Raw genomic sequence first — 12,612 nt, 5'->3', positions numbered from 1 at the left:
TAGTTAATCTTATAGACAGTTCAGCAAGAAGCAAGTCACCCTGTGGAGAGTTAAGCTACAAATATATCACTGTAGAGATTCAGAACATTACAAGTCACACTGAAGAGTGTTCAGCTATAAACAAATCATGCACCCTGTAGAGAATTCAGCTACAATTAAGTCACTCTCTAGAGAATTCAGCTACACACAAGTCACTGTGGAGAGAGTTCAGCTACAAACAAGTTACCCTGTATAGAGATCAGCTAGAAACAAAACACTTTGCAGAGAGTTCAGCAACAAACAAATCAACTTGTGGAGAGATCAGCTAGAAACAAATCAACCTGCAGAGTAATCAGCTACAAACAAATCAGCTTGTAGAGAGATCAGTTACACACAAATCAACCTGTAGAGAGATAAGCTAGAAACAAATAACCCTGTAGAGAGTTCAGCTACAAAAATCACCCTGTAGAGACATCAGCTAGAAACTAGACACAATACAAGGAGTTCAGCTACAAGCAATCACCCTGTAGAGAGTTCAGCTAAAGCAAATCAACCTGCAGAGAGATCAGCTACAAACAAATCACCTTATAGAGAGTTCAGCTACAAACAAATTACCCTGTAGAGAGACCGGCTACAAACAAATCAACCTGCAGAAAGATCAGCTACACACAAATCAACTTGTAGCGAGATCAGCTACAAACAAATTATTCTGTAGAGAGATCAGTTAGAAACTAGACACAATTTAAGGAGTTCAGCTACAAGCAAATCACCAGGTAAAGAGTTCAACTACAAACAAATCAACCTGTAGAGCGATCAGCTAGAAACAAACCACCCTGAAGAGAGGTCAGCTACAAAAAATCACCCTGTAGAGAGATCAGCTAGAAACAAATTGCCCTGAAGAGAGGTCAGCTACAAAATTCACATTGTAGAGAGATCAACTACAAACAAAACACTTTGCAGAGATTTCAGCTACAAACAAATCAACCTTTAGAGCGATCAGCAATAAACAAATCAACTTGTAGAGAGATCAGCTAGACACAATTCAGCCTGCAGAGAGATCAGCTACAAACAAATCAGCTTGTAGAGTGATCAGTTACACATAAATCTACCTGTAGAGAGATAAGCTAGAAACAAATCACCCCGTAGAGAGTTCAGCTACAAAAAAAATCCCCCTGTAGAGACATCAGCTAAAAACTAGACACAATGTAAGGAGTTCAGCTACAAGCAAATCACCCTGTAGAGAGTTCAGCTAAAACAAATCCACCTGCAGAGAGATCAGCTACAAACAAATCACCTTATAGAGAATTCAGCTACAAACAAATAACCCTGTAGAGAGATCGGCTACAAACAAATAAACCTGCAGAAAGATCAGCTACACAAAAAGCAACTTGTAGAGAGATCAGCTACAAACAAATCACCCTGTAGAGAGATCACCTACAAACTAGACACAATGTAAGGAGTTCAGCTACAACCAAATTACCCTTTAGAGAGATCGGCTGGAAATAAATCAACCTGCAGAGAGATCAGCTAGAAACTAGACACAATGCAAGGAGTTCAGCTACAAACAAATCACCCTTTAGTGAGTTCAGCTACAAACAAATCAACCTGCAGTGAGATCACATACAAAAATGCACCTTGTACAGAGTTCAGTTACAAACAAATTACCCTGTAGAGAGATCAGGTAGAAGAATTCACCTTATAGAGACTTCAGCAACAAAGAAACCATCATGTAGAGAGTTCAGCTGCAAACAAATCACCCTGTAGAAAATTCAGTTACAAACAAATCACCCAGTAGAAAGATCAGCTAGAAGAAGTTACCTTGTAGAGAGTTCAGCTACAAAGAAACCATCATGTAGAGAGTTCAGCTACAAAGAAATTACCCCATAGAGAGTTCAGCTAGAAGAAGTCACCTTGTAAAGAGTTCGGCTACAAAGAAACCATCATGTAGAGAGTTCAGCTACAAAGAAACCACCATGTAGAGTGTTTAGCTGCAAACAATCACCTGTAGAGAGTTCAGCTAGAAGCAAATCACCCTATAGAAAGATCAGCTAGAAGAGGTCACCTTGTAGAGAGTTCAACTACAAAGAAACCACCACATAAAGAGTTCAGCTGCAAATAAATCACTTGTAGAGAGTTCAGCTACAAACAAATCCCCCTGTTGAGGGATCAGCTAGAAGAAGTCACCTTGTAGAGAGTTCAGCTACAAAGAAACTATCATGTAGAGAGTTCAGCTACAAACAAATCACCCTGTAGAAAGATCAGCTAGAAGAAGTTACCTTGTAGAGAGTTCAGCTACAAAGAAACCATCATGTGGAGAGTTTAGCTGCAAACAAATCACCTGTAGAGAGTTCAGCTAGAAGAAGTCACCTTGTAGAGAGTTCAGCTACAAACAAATCAGTCTGTAGAGAGTTCAGCTACAAAGAAACTGCCATGTAGAGAGTTCAGCCTCAAACAAACCACCCTGTAGAGAATTCAACTACAACAAATCACTCTGTAGAGAAGAAATTACCTTATAGAGAGTTCAGCTACAAAGACACCACCATGTAGAGAGTTTAGCTGAAAACAAATCACCTGTAGAGAGTTCAGCTAGAAACAAATCATCCCGTAGAGAGATCAGTTGGAAGAAGTCCCCTTGTAGAGAGTTCAGCTACAAAGAAACCATCATGTAGAGAGTTCAGCTGCAAATAAATCACCCTGTAGAGAGTTCAGCTACAAAAAATCACCCCGTAGAGAATTCAGCTAGATGAAGTCACCTTATAGAGAGTTCAACTACAAAGAAACCATCATGTGGAGAGTTCAGCTACAAAGAAACCACCATGTAGAGAGTTTAGCTGCAAACAAATCACCTGTAGAGAGTTCAGCTAGAAACAAATCACCCTGTAGAGAGACCAGCTAGAAGAGGTCACCTTGTAGAGAGTTCAGCTACAAAGAAACTATCCTGTTTATAGTTCAGCTACATTTCAAGTCACCCAGTAGAGAGATCAGCTGCAAAAAAATATCCTGTGGGAATAATGGGCATGTAATAAATATATGTATATAATTTGTATAATTACTAATAAAATTAATAATAATTGAAGTATTAAAAGTTCTTTTCTTCTTCCTGTAGTAAAGAAAAAAAACACATAGGTTTAAAAGCCCCAAAGCCAGCCATAGGCCAGCTTTGCAGTATACAAATACAAAAAGAAGTGATATCTAATCAAAAACAGCCAAGCTGTAAAAAAAGGTGCGGCCCCTAAAAAAGACCATGATGAAAAAAGATGTGAAATCCAAGGTAGCGGCCAAGAAATGGCTGTGATGGTAGGTTAATGGTTAAATTTTAATAACGAAAATTCAGGTGAATTTTGTGCCACTTTGTCTTGGCACCAAATTCATCTGAATTGTCGTTATTAAAATTTAACCCTTAACCTACCATCACAGCCATTTCTTGGCCGCCACCTTGGATTTCACATCTTTTTTCATCATGGTCTTTTTGGGGACCGCACCTTTTTTGCAGCCTGTTTTTGATTAGATATATAATATCATCCAAAATGTACGTAATTGTTCACTTTGTTCTTTCTTTGACAGCAAGGAGAACAATGCAAATGCATGATGGTTAATGCTGTGGCCTTCCTGTTCTGTTCAAAGAACCAATTGCAACAAAATAAGTCACTATTTTAGAATAGATAAGGCCTTACCTTGTTTTACAGCTTGGCTGTTTTGCATGCATTTCATGTATTTGTATTATACTGATATCATATTACCAGTGATAAACTGCTTCTGTTTTAAATTATATAATGAGCTAGCTTCTTATCTATGGTTATGAAAGACAACAGTTACATTTACGTAAGTGTTGTATCTACTGCAGACTTTAATTTTGACTGATTTTATAACACTCTAATAGGATGCACATTAATTTCTAATAGACATAGAATCTAGAATCTCCACTGGTAGAAATTTTGCTCCTCTGAGTAGCTAGATTTTAAACTAGAATTTTCATTTGGCTATTATATAAAGTGCTGAAATTACATGTGTAAACACCAACAGTGGCTTAGTATAATGGAACTACTGTAGGGTTTGACAGATAGGTATGGAAGTACATGCTGGACAAAACATCATTTTTATTTGACTTTTTTCATGCTCTTTCTTTAACACTTTGTGACTGTTCTATTAGAGTATTTTGATCCCATGATTTTACACCCAACCCATTTATTCTTTGACAGCAACAGCATAAAAAAGAATTGCAAATCTCTATTGATGTTTCATTTCATATCATTGAATTTGCATAGCCATTGATCAAGAAGCACATCTCATTATGGGAGTATACAAAGCATACAGTGAAACCTATTAACCAGGACATTTAACAATGGGGACACCTGTATAAGCTGGACACTTGGTAATGGTTGCAGAGTATTCCCCATTGCATATATATTGACCTGACAAACCAGGGAACCTTGATAATCAGGACAATTTTGGTGAGTGGCACAGAAGGCATATGTGTACCCCCTATAAAATCGAGATACTTTAATAGAGCAGCCAGTCAAATACTTTAATAGAACAGTCACCACACGTAACACTATTAAGAATTCTCCACAATTGCTGAGTGTTATATCTGCAGCACCATCCCATGAACACATTTAGCTACTAATAGCCAGCTAGAAATTTTGCAGATAAAAATAATGCACATGTTCCTTATTACATATCCAGAACCCAGTATTGAGTATAATGAGTACGTGAAAACATTTGAACTAATTAAATAAATGGATTTCTAAAAGTGTTTTGAAGAGATCAAAGTATGGGAAATTAACAATTTTGAATGCCATTTTAAATGACAATTGAACTACTTTTGACCGTCACTGATCCCTACAACTCTTGTTCAATGCAGACAACTTAGCATGTTACTAATATTTACATATTTGTGCACAAACTTGCTATATCAAAATTTTCAGTCCTGAAATAATATGACCTAATTTTACAAAAAAATCAAGCTAACACCACCAGTGGATAGCTAAACTCTCGTACTGCTGGTTTTGACCCTCAGTAGTACTCAAACTATTATGGTTTTAACAGACGTCTTTTCTGGGTGGTGTGGAGAGTTCAAATGGCAGTTTCAGGCCTTGTGTAGAGCCTGACATGGCAAGAATCAGTGGTTTACTCATGGATGGTCTGATAATGTTGGCCAAATAATTTTCTGTTGATTTTACTTCATATCAGCCACTAAGAAGCCAGCACAGCCCTGTAATGTCATGCCTGGACTTCTATCATGGTATACACATGGCTCCATTTTGAAGTGTATCTCTTGCCCACCCTACCATCCTCCTCCCCTTTGTGAGCACTTGTGATACTATGTACGTACTGCGCTTATATAACTGTTCAGATTTTCTATCTTATTTGCTATAAGCAGCTACAAGTACTGGAAGTGGCCTGAATGGTAATAGATTGATGTATCTCTTGTGTACATTTCATACTTATGCTTGCTATCCTCTGCAGGTTACTGAATGCTGACTTGAAATATTTAATAAAACTGTTTATTTCAAAGTTTCTAATGTGTGATTTGGAACATTTTTCCAAAGTTAAGTCACAAATATAAAGCTTTTCCCTAGACTCCCTGCTCCATTTGTCTATGCTACCCTGTTGCACCACCTTGAAAAACCCTGGATCCACCGCTGTATCATAGCTCAGTGAGAAAATCCCATCTACTTTGGCATTGAACAAAATAATTGTTATAAGATACCAATGTAGGAATTTTCTCACAGAGCTATGCTGTATTACCATTATTCATCTCTTGTTCTACTACTTTTAATCACTTGGATCCTACTTCATTTTTAATAAATTTTTTAGTGTGTGGGGGGGGGAGAGGGAGGCGTGTATCCGTTTACTGGACTGGACCACTGGACTCATATAACACTTGCTCAAACACCTTTTTCCAACCTCTAAAATGATTACATTAAGTACTATACCACACATGGAGGGCTCTCCATGTCTTGCTTTGCATATTAGAGGCACATACAGCTAACTATAACCTAGTTTTAGTGGTCTCTTTAATGGCATGACTTCATAGATAATTGTTTGAACTCTTGTTACACATAATGTAGTTTTTCCAAATATGTGCAGCCTTAATACCTTCCTGTTTGAAAGCACATGGATTGGAAAACATTTCTCTTAGTTAACTGTAACACTGTACACTCATTGCTATTTACAAGCATTATAAACCAAAGAGCCAGCAAAGCTAATTAAATGCACTAACTACTGAAATGCTATAGCCGATACTATATATATATATATATATATATATATATATCAGTTCTTTTCTACATAATATACATGCATGCATGGTGTACAACTTATGTCAATGTGTGCTATTTTACAAAAGATGGCTAGGCAAGACAGACAGACGCATTAGCAGTGTTAACAGTGTGTGCACAGTGCTTGTATCATTGCTAGTAGCAGGCAATTATTGTCATTAACAAGCTACAATGTGGATGTAGTGCAGTTTTTGTGAGTAATGTATATACAAGTTTTATGTTTCATGACAAATGGTGGCAATTTCTTGTGGTTCAGACTGGCTAACAAAAAAAATCTTGAGTCTAGTAGTGCAGTTCTGTAATCCAGTCCAGTGAATGGACACACCTTTGTGGGCTGGAAATCCATTGTGAGCTTTCAGATTTGCCTAAATTGTTGGTCACACACGCATGCATGCACGCACACACACACACACACACGCACACGCACACACACACACATACAAAACAAAAAGCAAAGCTTTCTACTGCTGTGCTAACATGGTAACACCTAGCTACCTGGCATATCAAAAATAGCCATTGGAATTACAAATGTAATAAAAATTAGATACATTTATGCATTTTAGTGGGATTCCACATTTTTGCACACATGATAAGGCTCAAAAACGTACTAAACTAAACTCTAGGAAACATAAATCATAATGAAACAGCCTAGAACAATCAAGAACAACATCTTCATCAACAAATTAACTTACACGATAGCTTCAAGGGTAACTCAATCATAAATTTTGTAAATAAACTGAAAAAGCAGACCCCGGGAAATAGGATTTGATCCAATTCCTAGATGGTTAATTACTATAGGGTTAAAACAAACCATTCAAATAGTTTGTTATTCATTCTAAATCAAGTATGTGAATGCTGTTGGAGTAGATTCAATATTCTATAGACATATACTCACAATGGTAAAGCAATAGATTTTAAAACTTTATGCCTTTTTCTTATAAAATAATGACAATTACAAGAGTTGTACCAACAGATTAGCCAATGTAGCAATTTTGTATGGAAACTTATGGAAACATAATCTTTAAGTCTTTGTGACATCAATGCATACATATATTCATTCCTTCTAAAATTATTTATTTTGTTAGCATTTAGAACATTCCTTTTAGCCCTAAGTCAATATATACGGTATTCCCGACCATATTCGGTCATAAACCATATTAGTTTAAGGTAAATTCCTATAGTCTTGGTGATAGGTGAATCCTACAATACATTGTGCATTAGAAAAACAGATGAATCAGTGGCAGAAACTGTGAAAAAGCAGAATATCTACTGCAGCAGCAAATAATAAGCAGCTGCTACAAATGTGAAATTCACGTGGAGTATTCCCAAAAGGTATGAGTAATTATCCATCCGTATTAGTTAGTTATCCCATCACAATGTTGCGGCATTGAACTGTGGCTAGTCTAGAATCACGGTCATTATGCACCATTTAATGCATTTTACTTACTTTTGGGGGTGTGTGCTTTTCAATAAAGTACGGTAAAAGTTCAAAACTTTTTGATATGGTTGCTGTATTTGGCAGATCACGGATCCACGGATTATGGATTGGCAAATCATGTGATGAGGCATATCCCACTACTCATTGGAAATGTTTATAAGCATTGTGTCAGTGTTGTAATATGTGAATGACAATGACAAAACACTTCACATTTTAGGTACACTCTCTTCATTGCTAAAATGCCTACTCACCATTCCTAGATATTTAGCTACATGGTCACTGTGACAATTGAAGGTAAAGTTTCATTGATGCTACAGCTGGGTAAACTGCTCCCAGGGTAGGCACCAGGCTATTACGTATGTTGACATAATTTTCAACATAATAGATGCTTTGAAGCATCAAGCATAATGCAAGCATAATAGGCAGAATAATAATGCTAAACTATAGAACCTTATAAAATGCATCAGCTCACTGCAGAAAGGATTATACAGTAACTGTTAAAGAATGCAAGGACATTTGTCCTAAAAAACTGTTAGTCAGGCAGACATGAGCCTAAGATGGTCAGACATTGCATGGAATGAAAGTAATTGTTTTTATATAAGGCACTAAAATATGAACCTCCCTCACAAGGAAATCTTGGTTAGATGCTTAGATAGGCAAATATGAATATCTAAACTATAGTACATTTAAATGCATTGATGTGTTTATTGCTTCAAATAGGAGTACAAGCTGAAGTAGTATATATGTATGAGCAAAGGACTAAGAGGAGTGAAGACACTGCTATAAAGCTCATGCACACACCATAATATTATTATTGTCCCTTCTAAATAATAGTTGCACACAAATGAAATAATGGTACAAACATATAGACTAATAAACTTCTTATGCTTGCATACAACATTCAGCATATATGACAACCGTGCAACCAACTAGAAACTAGATGATTACTGGAAACAATCTGCTGGATATAGGGATACAACCTAGCTAGTCCTGGTACTGTGATTTTGCCAGCCTGTCCAATAACAAATGGTATCTATGTAGTAACTTCTCAGTCATCCTTTATTTTATTCAATTATTACTGATTACAACACCAGATGCAAGATTACAGATTTAAAAAAGGATTGTACAAAAATAGTGTAGTGATGTTGAAGGTCAGATGGCAACATGTGCCACCTACCCAAACTACATATAATTACAGGGGTGTAGCCAGGATTTTTTGAAGGGGAGTTCCAACATCAGTATCGAGTTACCAGAAGCAGGGATCTGGGGGTGCAGCCCCCAACTGAGAGATGTTCAATATTTTAATGAATCAAAACTGCTATATTTTATGCGAAAAAGTACATTAATTATAATGTATATAAGTGCCCCTGGGATGAAGCTAGATAAAGCTACCTATAGTGGAAACAGACAGCTGCAGCATAACACACAGAGACACATACGCATAGGCATCTGTAAGTGATAGGTATCCCACTGGTATAGGAACCATGAAACCACTGATACAAATTACAATCAAAACATTGTAACTACAAATATGCATAGCATAGATTCATTTTGCATTCCCAAGTGATAAATTAGCAGAGTTCTATATCTTTATACACTGCACACCAAAGCTATAGCAGTATAAGGTCATGCTCAGTTTTGCTTTCAATGTGTTAGAATGTCAGGAAAACTCCACTAATGAAGTTCCTTATAGCATATGGATATTTACTGGCATGTCCTATTAGAGTATACATGACTGCTCTATTAGAGTATATACCTGACTGCTCTATTAGAGTATATCGATCTTTTTAACATGTTTTCAAGAGGGCTCAAGTTACCTCTGTAAATCTTTCCCTGAGAGATGAATGCAAGCTTTATCAACTGTTATGCTGTCACTGCTGTGCCATCGTGTGCCACAAACTATTACTCACTCATTTTATCCTACCACACTAAAATAATGGTCTGTAATAGTCCTGCTGTAAACTCAGAAGCCTAAAGTTTACAGAGGGGGGGACCCTGGGAACCGCCCCCCCTACGCCCCGGAATTACTTATGATACTGGTTAATTGCTGAGGCTATGGATGCAGCATTTCAAAGTTCTGCAGCTGAGTCACTGTCTTATAAATATGCTTTGTACCTTTATCAAAGTAGTTAGTCAATTAGTTTCTTATGAAAATTGCAGAGCTTCAGTGTTTGCTAATTATGGCAATAAAATTGTTCGACTGCTCTATTAGAGTATTTCAAAAGTTTTGTGGAATAATCCAGTAACACTACAATTCGAACAGTGGAAAGAAACATAGTTTGGTGACATTTAGTTAGATAATGAGCTTTTATTACATAGCCATTTTCTATCTGTCCCACTTTCTGTTCCCATCTGTACCCACTTCAGTCCAAAGAATTCAGCCATGTATTGTATATACTATAGTTAACATTACGTATGTACAATGGATAGATAGCTTGCCAAGTGTATATTATTGCTACTGCTGTAGCTGGGTTGGTTTATAACTCCTATATATCACAGTGTGAGGTAAGTTGTCATGTGATCAGACAATCATTGAATTTGTTTGCTAGGACAAATGTCTTGTATGCTTGATAAATGTCCATTGGCCGACCATTATAATCTGACAACTCACTATAAAATATTAATGCAAAAGTCAGTAATACCTGTATAAAGCAGGCCATAATTATAAGCATAGTGGGTAAAAAATTTGAGCACTGAAGCATAGCATAATTGGTAAAATCAACAGGCTGGTACTTATTCCAGAGCTAAGTAACCAAGTTCCCATTTAAACAGCTGGGAGGACTAGAGCAATACTGATTTGAGTAGCTAATTCAACATTTCTTGCTCAAGGAAACAACAGCAATAGTTATTGAGCAACTGGGCACAGCTACCCTACTGAAAAACTTTCAGTTTCCCGGCTTTTACTCTACACACACGCACACACACACACACGCACACACACACACACACACACACACACACCAGTGGTGGATCTAGGATTTTTGAAAGGGGGTTTCTGAAAGTTAGTATAGCTGAATAAGGCATCTGATGACATTTCCCCAGAAAATTGTGAGATTTTAGAAGCTCTGAGATTGGATTTCAGACTATTTTTAGTTACCAATTGCAATAAATCCAATGCTTTAAACTGAAAATACTAAAGCTAACTATAAAGGAAATATGGTGAATACAAGCTGTAACTTTGATTACTCTATTAGAGTAGTTACTTGACTGCTCTATTAGAGTATCTCGATTCTTTTAATGCAGTGGGAGATGAAAAGTGAAGCATTGCTGAGGGTTTAATAGCTATAAATGGTGTAAATGAAGTGCAATGCATACATGCTACTTAGTTAGGTGGCTTACCAAAAAAACGCGGACACAACTGACAAAAGCACCTTTTTTTCTGTGAGTTCCTTACCACATAAGATAAAAAATTTTGATAGGATCCACCTCGGGCATGCCTGTTGGGAAGCCATTCAATGCTCGGAAATATGCCTTTTTTGCAATTTTGGTGTTTTAAATAGTAATTTGGAACTTTAGAATAATCTAGAGTATTTCAAGTTACATTACATGTCATTAGCTTTAAAAATTTATCAACACATGTCTATGTTTTTGTGTTTTATTCACAATTACCCTATTAGAGCAGTCGGACAATACTGTTGCCTCCTGTAGCACAAAGATAAGCACATCTCCACTCTGCTTTTTACATGCACTTGAACCAAAATCACTTAAAGCATGCAATAGTCCACCAGACCACCACCGCAAGTATCCCTAGGCTGTGTTTACCCCCACAGAGAAATCCATATGCACTCTCCTAAGTGCGTATTTTGATAGATGGAATCTTTAGCTTGCTCTGAAGTGTACAATTTCCAGCCTAGGGGCCCAGATCTAGAAATTTAGCCATGTACTTGCTTATAGGAAAAGCTAGTAGAGACAGTACGTTTCATCATGCAAGTGTTTGCTTATGATACAACAATCGTATCATAACAGAAAGATAAAAATAGCAAGAGAAATAACTAAGCTCTTCTGAAAAATATTCAGTGCTGCATGGTCAAACATATATTTGCAGGACTGATTTATTGAATGTGGGAATTTGAAAGAATAATACTGCTAGAACAGTTAACGTCTATAAAGTTCTGCTACACAGTGATAACATTACCATGACCACTGTGCTAGTTAAACTCTTCTTCGCATGAGATTTCAACATAGCTATCTTACCCAATTGTGCCAAACATATTATAGTTGTAATTCTACGCTTTTGATTACCTGATCAATGAAATATTGCAATTCTGTGTTCTTTAAATCCTAACCTAGTATGTCAAACTATCCACGTGTAATCTTTAGGTGCTAAGTTTAACAGTAATGGTCAATGTAAACATGCAATACTAAAAGTTATTTTTCACTGCTACATCAAGATTGCAATACTCCATCAGATTACATCATATGCATGTGTGAAGCATATTTAACACTACAGCATTTGATACATATGTACCTGTGGAGGTACTGTACCTGTCCAGTCAGGCTCTGGTAGCAAGGCAATTATTTTATGCATACATAGTTAGTCATTTATACTTTACTATTGCTTAATAAAAGCTGCCTGGAAATTCATGAAAAATCCATTACGACTGAATCCCACAGTCAAACTGTACTTTAACCACACTTTGCTCTCATGAAATCCTATACATTAGATCCACTACTACAAATACACATTTTTAGCATTAATTAAGCTTGAGACTTGAGTAACGGAATTTTTACATGCAGCAATAAAACATGTTTTCATACTAAATAACAAGGGCTGGTGTGTGTAGTATAAGGTGGTAAGTTATCAAGCTATAGCTACTTTGAAAACAGGCACAAAATGAATTCTGTAAGATGTGTTCTGTGACATCTGAATGACTACAGTATTTGTAAAAGATGTTTCATTTATATAATATCACA

Source organism: Dysidea avara, chromosome 6, assembly GCF_963678975.1.
Source record: "Dysidea avara chromosome 6, odDysAvar1.4, whole genome shotgun sequence".
In the NCBI taxonomy this organism is placed as follows: Eukaryota; Metazoa; Porifera; class Demospongiae; order Dictyoceratida; family Dysideidae; genus Dysidea; species Dysidea avara.
This window is presented reverse-complemented; position numbering follows the sequence as displayed.